Source organism: Pteropus vampyrus, unplaced genomic scaffold, assembly GCF_000151845.1.
Source record: "Pteropus vampyrus isolate Shadow unplaced genomic scaffold, Pvam_2.0 Scaffold392, whole genome shotgun sequence".
NCBI lineage: Eukaryota > Metazoa > Chordata > Mammalia > Chiroptera > Pteropodidae > Pteropus > Pteropus vampyrus.
Genome location: NW_011889173.1, coordinates 26,098 through 33,890, shown reverse-complemented (window position 1 = coordinate 33,890; position 7,793 = coordinate 26,098). Strand labels below are relative to the sequence as shown.

Genomic DNA, 7,793 nt, shown 5'->3' with positions numbered 1-7,793 from the left:
GCCTTCTCAGATTGGCTTCTTTCACTTGGTAATATGCACTTAAGGTTCTTTGATGTCTTTTTATAGCTCGATGGTTCCTTTTTAGCGTTGAATAATATTCCATTGTCTGGATGTGCCACAGTTTATATTCTCTGTTCGCCTACTGAGAGACAGTCCAAGTTTTGGCAATTATGAATAAAGTCTCTATAAACATCTGGGTGCAGGTTTTTATGGAGAGATAAATTTTCAGTTCACTTGGATAAAATTGGATAAAATCTTCCAAAGTGGCTGTACCATTTTGCATTCCCACCAGCAATGAATGAGAGTTTTTGTTGCTCCATATCCTCGCTAGCATTTGGTGGTGTCAGTTTTCTGGATTTGGGCCATTTTAATAAATGCGTAGTGGTATCTCATTGTTGCTTTCATTTGCAATTCTCCGAAGACATATGATGTGGAGCATCTTTGCATATACTTGTTTGCCACTCATATCTTCTTTGGTGAGGTGTCTGTTCAGCTCTGGCTCATTTTAAAATCAGGTCGTTCATTTTCTTAATGTTGTATATGAAGAGTTCTTTATATATTTTGGATAACAGTCCTTTATCACAGTGGTCCCCAACCTTTTTGGCACCAGGGACCAGTCCTCTTATGAGAATCTAATGCCTGATGATCTGAGGTGGAGCTGAGGCGTTGATGCTAGCATTGGGGAGTGGCTGTGAATATGAATGAAGCTTTGCTTGCTGGCCTGCCACTCATCTCCTGCTGTGCGGCCCGGTTCCTACCGGGCCCCAGACCGGCACTGGTCTTCTGCCCAGGGGTTGGAGACCCCTGTTTATGAGGTGTGTGTTTTGCAACTATTTTCTCCTGGTGTGTGGCTTGTCTTCTCATTGACTTGGAGCCTCCTCTTAAAAAGAGTTAACCAGGTTCTCATGCTTTCGATGAGAAAAAGCATGTATCTGGGCATTTTCTAGTAAAATTGTAGAGCTCTAAGAATAAAGAGAAAAATCTTTTTCTAAATGCTTTTAAGCAGAAAGAACTAGAAAAGAGTCAGCCTTGCCCTGGACTTCGTGTCTGACATGGCTGCTCATCCGTCCTTCGTGAAAATTCTTTCACTTGGCTCCTGCATGCCTCTCTATTATCTCTTCTTCATCATGTCTTTCTTTTTTTTTTCCCAAAACAAATCTTTATTTATTCTGGGTATAAAAACACATATATTCTTTGACCCAGCAATTGTACTTCTAGGAAGCAAATCTATAGAAATAAAAATACCAAGAGGCAATGATATATATTTAGGGATATCTATAGTAGCAAAAAAAAAAAAAAAAAAGTAAACGAGAAATAATTATTTTGGAGGAAATGGCCAAACAACTTGTGGGATATATTGAAGTGTTTTAAGCATTACAGAGGCTGATTGGAGCTAAGCACGTTGATTTGATAGAGTTGAGTGGGGAAATTCGGATTCAGAAAACCGTGTCTAATACGTTCACTATATATTATGTATGCGAGTACACGCGACTCTAGAATGTAAGCTCAAATAGCACAGGACTCTGTTTATGGTTCACCACATAATCTGCAGTGCTTAGAGGAGCAGCACAAACTTGGAGAAAAAATTAGAAATGCAGACACTGGATTGAAGGATTACCACCGTGTGTGGTTATATGAGTAAAAAGGATCTAAGAGAAAAAAAACCCAAATAGCTTTATATTACCACATTTATATATTTATGAAAAATGCTATGTATGTAGGTTTGAAGAAACTTTTAAAAAGTAAAACCAGAAATTCCATGCAGTTTTGCATTCTTCACCATTATGTATTTATGTGTATACATAACATTTCTGTCCATTTTAATTTAAAAATATTTCAGAATAAAGCGTTTTAAACTACTTGTTCGAAATTCTCTCAAAAGATGTGTTCTCCATTCCAACAGTGAGTGTGGTATTCAAGAATGAGGAATTTTTAGATGTAATAGTGTTATGATGAGGTTAAACCGAAAAATCCCGGTGAACTCCTGATCCTTGTGAAATACATACTGAATTATTTACGGAAGAGCTGAGAGGGTGTCTGGGATGCCTCGGTGCGGCTGGAGTGGGCTGATGTGGGGAGGGCACGTGGAACAGATCGGTGTGTGTGTGTGTGTGTGTGTGTGTGTGTGTGTGTGTGTGTTGACAGCTGTTGAAGAAGGATGATGGGGACATGGAGGATTCATCATATTATTGTAATTGTACTATTGAAACAATTAGAAATGCAGACACTGGATTGAAGGATTACCACCGTGTGTGGTTATATGAGTAAAAAGGATCTAAGAGAAAAAAACCCAAATAGCTTTATATTACCACATTTATATATTTATGAAAAATGCTATGTATGTAGGTTTGAAGAAATTTTAAAAAGTTGTGCTATCGAATTTTCCGCATAAAATGTTTAAAACTGATAATGTACAGTTTCCATGATCAGCTCTCTAGCTAACTCTCAAACTTATATTTCATAGCAATAATCCTTTCTAGAATGTTCTTTAAGTCTCCACGGTTTGCTTGGTAGTTGTTAATTCAGATTATTATTTGCAGTATTTCAGTATGTAAGTCAAATCTGTTTAGTAAGTCAACTTTGAGAGTCATTCTTTTTTTGTTAACACAAAAAAATAGGTCAGTTTACTGACTGTCAGATGTTTTTCTCTTTTTTTACTTGAAGGTAAATGCCACGTCCACCCTGCGTTTGAAAGTTCTGCCCAGCACTGTGCCTGGCTCCACTTTCAATCTGTAGATACTACAGGTGTCAGAATCACCTTCTGTTTTCTGTAAAAATTTCTTGAAACAGGCATTTTCAAACCATTCTTTTGTATTGTTTTACAAAGAAGGTTCTTTGTAAACCAACCAGTCATCTAACTCCCTCAACCAATTAGTGGCCTGTAGGGGAAGAGGGGTGGAAGACTTTAGCCAAGGAGGTGAGTCTAAATAATCGTCATTGCCTGGTGAGATGGGTTAAGTCCTAAACTCTATGGTGAGACTGTAGGCGTTAAATCTGGCCTTCCAGTAAGTTCCTTTCCCCCTAACCCTTTTGTCCCTAGGATGAAGCCGTTCACCACAGGTATTCTCTCTAACCTGATGCTTATGATGATCTGATATGTAGCACGAGGCCAATAGGTAGATTTCCATTTCTCTTAGGCCTTTTTATCTCTTTAGCCTCGAAACTGACATGCCTCTACTGACTACAGGAACTGCCACTGAGCTTAAGCGGGAGTCAGGGGACTTCTACTGGCACGAAGTGGGACTCTCCCTCGCTGTATCCTGCCAAATGACACATCCACTTCCAAGCGAGCTACTTACTCGAGGGAAATTACCTCAGAAAAGCATGAGTATACTGGGAGAGGTTCAGCCCTTTGTTTTTGTTGAGAGGGTCATTAGGCTCGGACAAATCGATAACAGAGTTAAATCATAAATTCTTAGAGCATCTACTTATTTGAAGCTCCAACTCGGTCGCCTCCCATGGCGGCTGCGAGTCTCGCTGTTCTGAAGATCCCGAGTCTCTGCTTTGTCTGCCCATGTCTTGACCGATCGTGTACATCACTTGATAAGCTCCTCGGGTCTCCTAATGAAGTGTTTCTGTTAGGATGTCGGTTTGCCTGTAGCTAGCAGAAAACCCAAATAAAATGGCTTAGACAGGGAGATTTACCATCTTACATAACGGGATCGGGGGTGAGATGTTTGTGTTCCCACCTGAGTCTCGCTCTTCCAAATCGTGCCCTGGTGCCTAAGGGTTTCGCTTATACCATGAGCACCCCTCCCTTTCTTCAAAGTCACATGTACTCTCTGCTGAGCCACACACACCCGAAGTGGCATAGGCAAAACCTTGAAACATCGCCTACCCAAAAAGCTCCATTTCTCTTATTTCCTGTATAGCGAAACTCCTTTATAGCCCTGACTCACTGACGCTCCTTCCATTTCTTCAAGTTTCTTTTGGATCTTCTCCATTCAGGCATTCAAGTCCTTTACTTCACCGAAACTACTCTTATCAAGGTCCCAGGCGTTTGGCTGGGTCCAGTGGATCATCTCCCTTTCTTGACACATCAGCGTTTGGCATTGGCGATCACTCCTTTGGCCTCGAAACACTTGATACTTGGCTTCTCCAGTTTCCCTCCCAGAGCACTGAGGTGGTGTCTGTCGCTCCATGGGATCCTTCCGATTTTCTGGACTTCGGCGTTGACACACCCAGGGGCCAGTCCTTGGACCTCTATCCTCTGTTCGGTTCTCTCTTTTGGTGACCTCATTCTATCTCATGACGTTAGACGTCGTTTATGTGCCGATGACGCCAAGATTTAGACTTCCAACTTGGACCTCTCCACCAAACTCCAGACCCAGATATACCTTATAAATCCACAAATCCAGCTTGACCGTGGAATGTCTAATTGGCATCCTACACTTAACGCATCGAAACCGAGCTCTTGATTTCTTCTCTGCCCCAAACCTGCTCTTCTTCCAGTTGTCCCATCCTAGTAAGTGACAGCTCCTTTCTTCCATTTCCTCCACTCCCAAATCTTGGAGTTATCAGCAACTCCTTTCTCCGACATCTCTCAAGCATCAGCAAATCTTCCATTTAGATCCAGATTCTGACAGCTTCTCACACCTGAGTTCTCACCTGGGATCCTGCTAACCAGTCTCTATGATTCTGCTCTCGTTTCTCATCAGTCTTGCCCCACTTTCAGAGTGAGCGTGTCAAAGTGTGTGACGGATCGTGGCATTTATCATCTCAAACCCTCCAGCGGCTTCTCATCTTGCTCACCGTAAAAGCGGAGTCCTGATGGTGGACCGTAAGGCCCCAGCTACTTTAAACCCCTGCCTTTCTGGCTTCGGCGCGTACTGCTTCCCCTGCCTTTACTTCCTTCGGGCTGCACCAGCCTCTTGGACATTCCCCAGACGTCCCTCCGCCTCAGAAGTCCTGCCTAGATCTTTGCAGTTACTTCTCCCTCGGCCTCCGATGCTTCTCCCAGATACTCCCGTGGCTCACTCCTCACTTCCTTCTGTGTCTGCTCAAAGTTTGTGCTGATGACTCGGATTCTATCTAAAAATTGTTCTTACATTTATAACTTGATAGGATCTCATTTATAATTAAAAATTTGGTCTACGGCCATGCTACCCTGAACAAGCTTGATCTTGTCTGATCTTGGAAGCTAAGCAGAGTCGGGCCTGGTTAGTACTTGGATGGGAGACCACCTAGGAAGACCAGGAGGTGTAGGTGTAAAAAATAAAAAAATAAGGGATCGTAAGCTGACAAGGTCCTTGCAATCTGTGAGGTCAACCAAGGGTTGCCTTGCTCAAAAAAAAAAAAAAAAATTTTGCTTACATGTTGAAATGATAACATTTTAGATATATTGGGTTAAATAAAATTATAAAAATTAATTTTTTCTTTTCTATTCCTTTTTTAATGTGCTTTTAATTTTGAAAGTTTAAAATTACATATGTAGCTTGCAATGTGGCTCACATTCAGTTTCTCCTGGACAGTACTGGCTTAGATCAATAATACTTTTACTTGAATTTTGGAGGGTGGGGGAAAGGCATTTGCTAATATAAAATTGGGGTTCTGCAAATATCGAAGAGGTAGATAATGGCAGTTAGAAGGCAATCAGCAGTGTTTGCTACATGGGAGCAGGTGTCATGTGGGTTTTGGAGCTGGACAGGCATTTGCATCCCAGTTCCATTGCTCATCAGTGGGTGACATGTCTGAGCCTCGGTTTCCTCGTCTGTAAAATGGGGATAACAGTATCTACCTTGTAAGGTCATTGTGAGAATTAATGAGATAATATTTACACAGTTCTTAGCACAGCACCTGGCACGGAATGGGCATAAAAAAGTGGTAGCTACTATCCTCATTTCTCAAGCCTCGGCCGACCGCTGCGCCAGGCAGCCTGTCCTTGGCTGTCATTCCCAGGTGCTGCTGTAGATTCTGAAGTTCCGGCTTTCTAAACTGCAGTATTGGAAGCAGTTGGTCATCATAGAAACTCATTTCTGGCTTGTTGAAACATCAGCTGGGTAGATGCAAGATATATCATTCCCAAGATTCAGAATTTACCAAAATGACAGGCCGTGGGGGTGATGCCATTTTAGCAAAAGGATCCTTCGCACTATGAAGGGAGTAGCTGGGATTCGGTCAACAGATGATTTCGTAGGACACGAAATGCCAGTCTCTGAGCCTATCAGTTGTTAGAAATGCCACTCTCACCAGCCCTCCAGGCGTTTCAGATCCTGTGCAGCCCTCTCAGGTTTAAGGACGCCCTTGGGACCGAAGCTCCTTGTCCAAGCTCTGGGAGCGGATGCTGGAGGTGTAGCCTGCTTCTGCGCAGCGCCAGTTCACATGGAAGCTCACGGAAGGAGGCTTTCCGTGCCACTCGGTGAGACTTGTTGAAGCGGGTCTTCGCCAGGCTGTCCCCACTCCCCACACCCACAGGGACTTAAGATTCTGCTGGTGTCACGAAATACGCTTTTTGGAGAAGCAATGCCTGTTCAGTACTTGCTTTCGCTTCGCTCACCGGCCCAGCAGGGGCTGGTGGGGAGGTCACGTGCAGCCGGTGGCCGGGTAGAACGGAGCAGACTGCCACTCTGAAATAATCACGGTGACCGGTGGCGACTCACGGGGAGCCGACTCATGGGGTGTCACACAGTCTCAGAAACACGCCTATTGTCTAGAGTAGCGGCTTCTAATGTTTTGAGAAGTGGGCGATGTTGTCACTTGTGTCATTTGCCATTATAGCTCTCCACCTTTCATTCGTTGAAATACACCTTTCGATCTACTTTGGGAGGCGTAAATTAATAGTTTTTAAAAGTGATGGAAACTTAATGATGGTTTTCCGTTTTAAAGTAAATATGTATTTTCAGAATTTTGTGACTCTACTTGTGCTTCCAGCTGACTCCCCCTCCCCTGAACACGGTGGGAAACACCTTGATGTGTGAAGATCCAGCTCTGCTTCCTGTGTTCTGCCTGCTCTTAGCTATGTTTCGTAGTGACTTGTCCTGTCATTTCAAGCACTGGCATATTGTCGAGTGACGTGAGAACTAGAATAACGGTGAGTGTCTTAGCTCTTGAACCCTCCTTGGGAAGACGCGTCTGTCTTTCTCTTTTGGAACTTAACTTCAAATTAGATGTGTGATTATTCTCGAATTATTGCCTGGCAATTGTTAATTTTTCATTTGTATATCTCACTTCTAAATCAAATCGTATGCTTCTAAAGGGCAAGGATACTAGTGTTTTTGGGTTTCAAGGGATGGGAATTTGACTCCAGGTAGCTTAAGCAAAAGTCGGGATTCATTGCCTTCTGTAGCTGGGAAAGGCAGGCTGCATCACAGAAATCAAACATGTTGTCAGAACTCATTCTTGCTTTCCATCTTGCATCTCATTTTCTCTCTCTGTGTTGGTTTTATTTTCTCTTATTACAGGGGTTTTCCTCTCTGTGGTAGGTGATGGGGGTGGGCAGAGGGAATGAGTACAGAGCAGGTGACCTGGTAGCAGACAGCTACACACTTGTATTATCCCAGCTGTTGTATGATGAATTTGGCTGGCCTTTGTCCCTGGTTCTTGGGAGAAAGGCTCTAAACTCTTGGAATTTCCCGAGTGACAGGAGTGTCTTTGTAATTCATTGTGGGTTCCTTGGACCACACCTGAGTTTATACTAATGAGATGACTCATTCGCCCCTAGATACTTTCAAGATGGAGGCTGGCCATGCCAGAAAGGCCAGCCGTGTGATCAGAGGGCTGGGGCTGTGAGCCGGGTGAGATCAGCTAGACTTCCTGCTGGGGGAGGGAAGAATTCCACCACACGGCCAGCGATC

At 43.4% G+C, this 7,793-nt stretch overlaps 1 pseudogene; it reads left to right on the top strand.

Annotated features, from left to right (window-relative positions):
• Positions 1-5,089: 5,089 nt before the first annotated feature.
• On the top strand, positions 5,090-5,208 carry LOC111731704 (annotated as a pseudogene).
• The last annotated feature ends 2,585 nt before the right edge of the window (positions 5,209-7,793 follow it).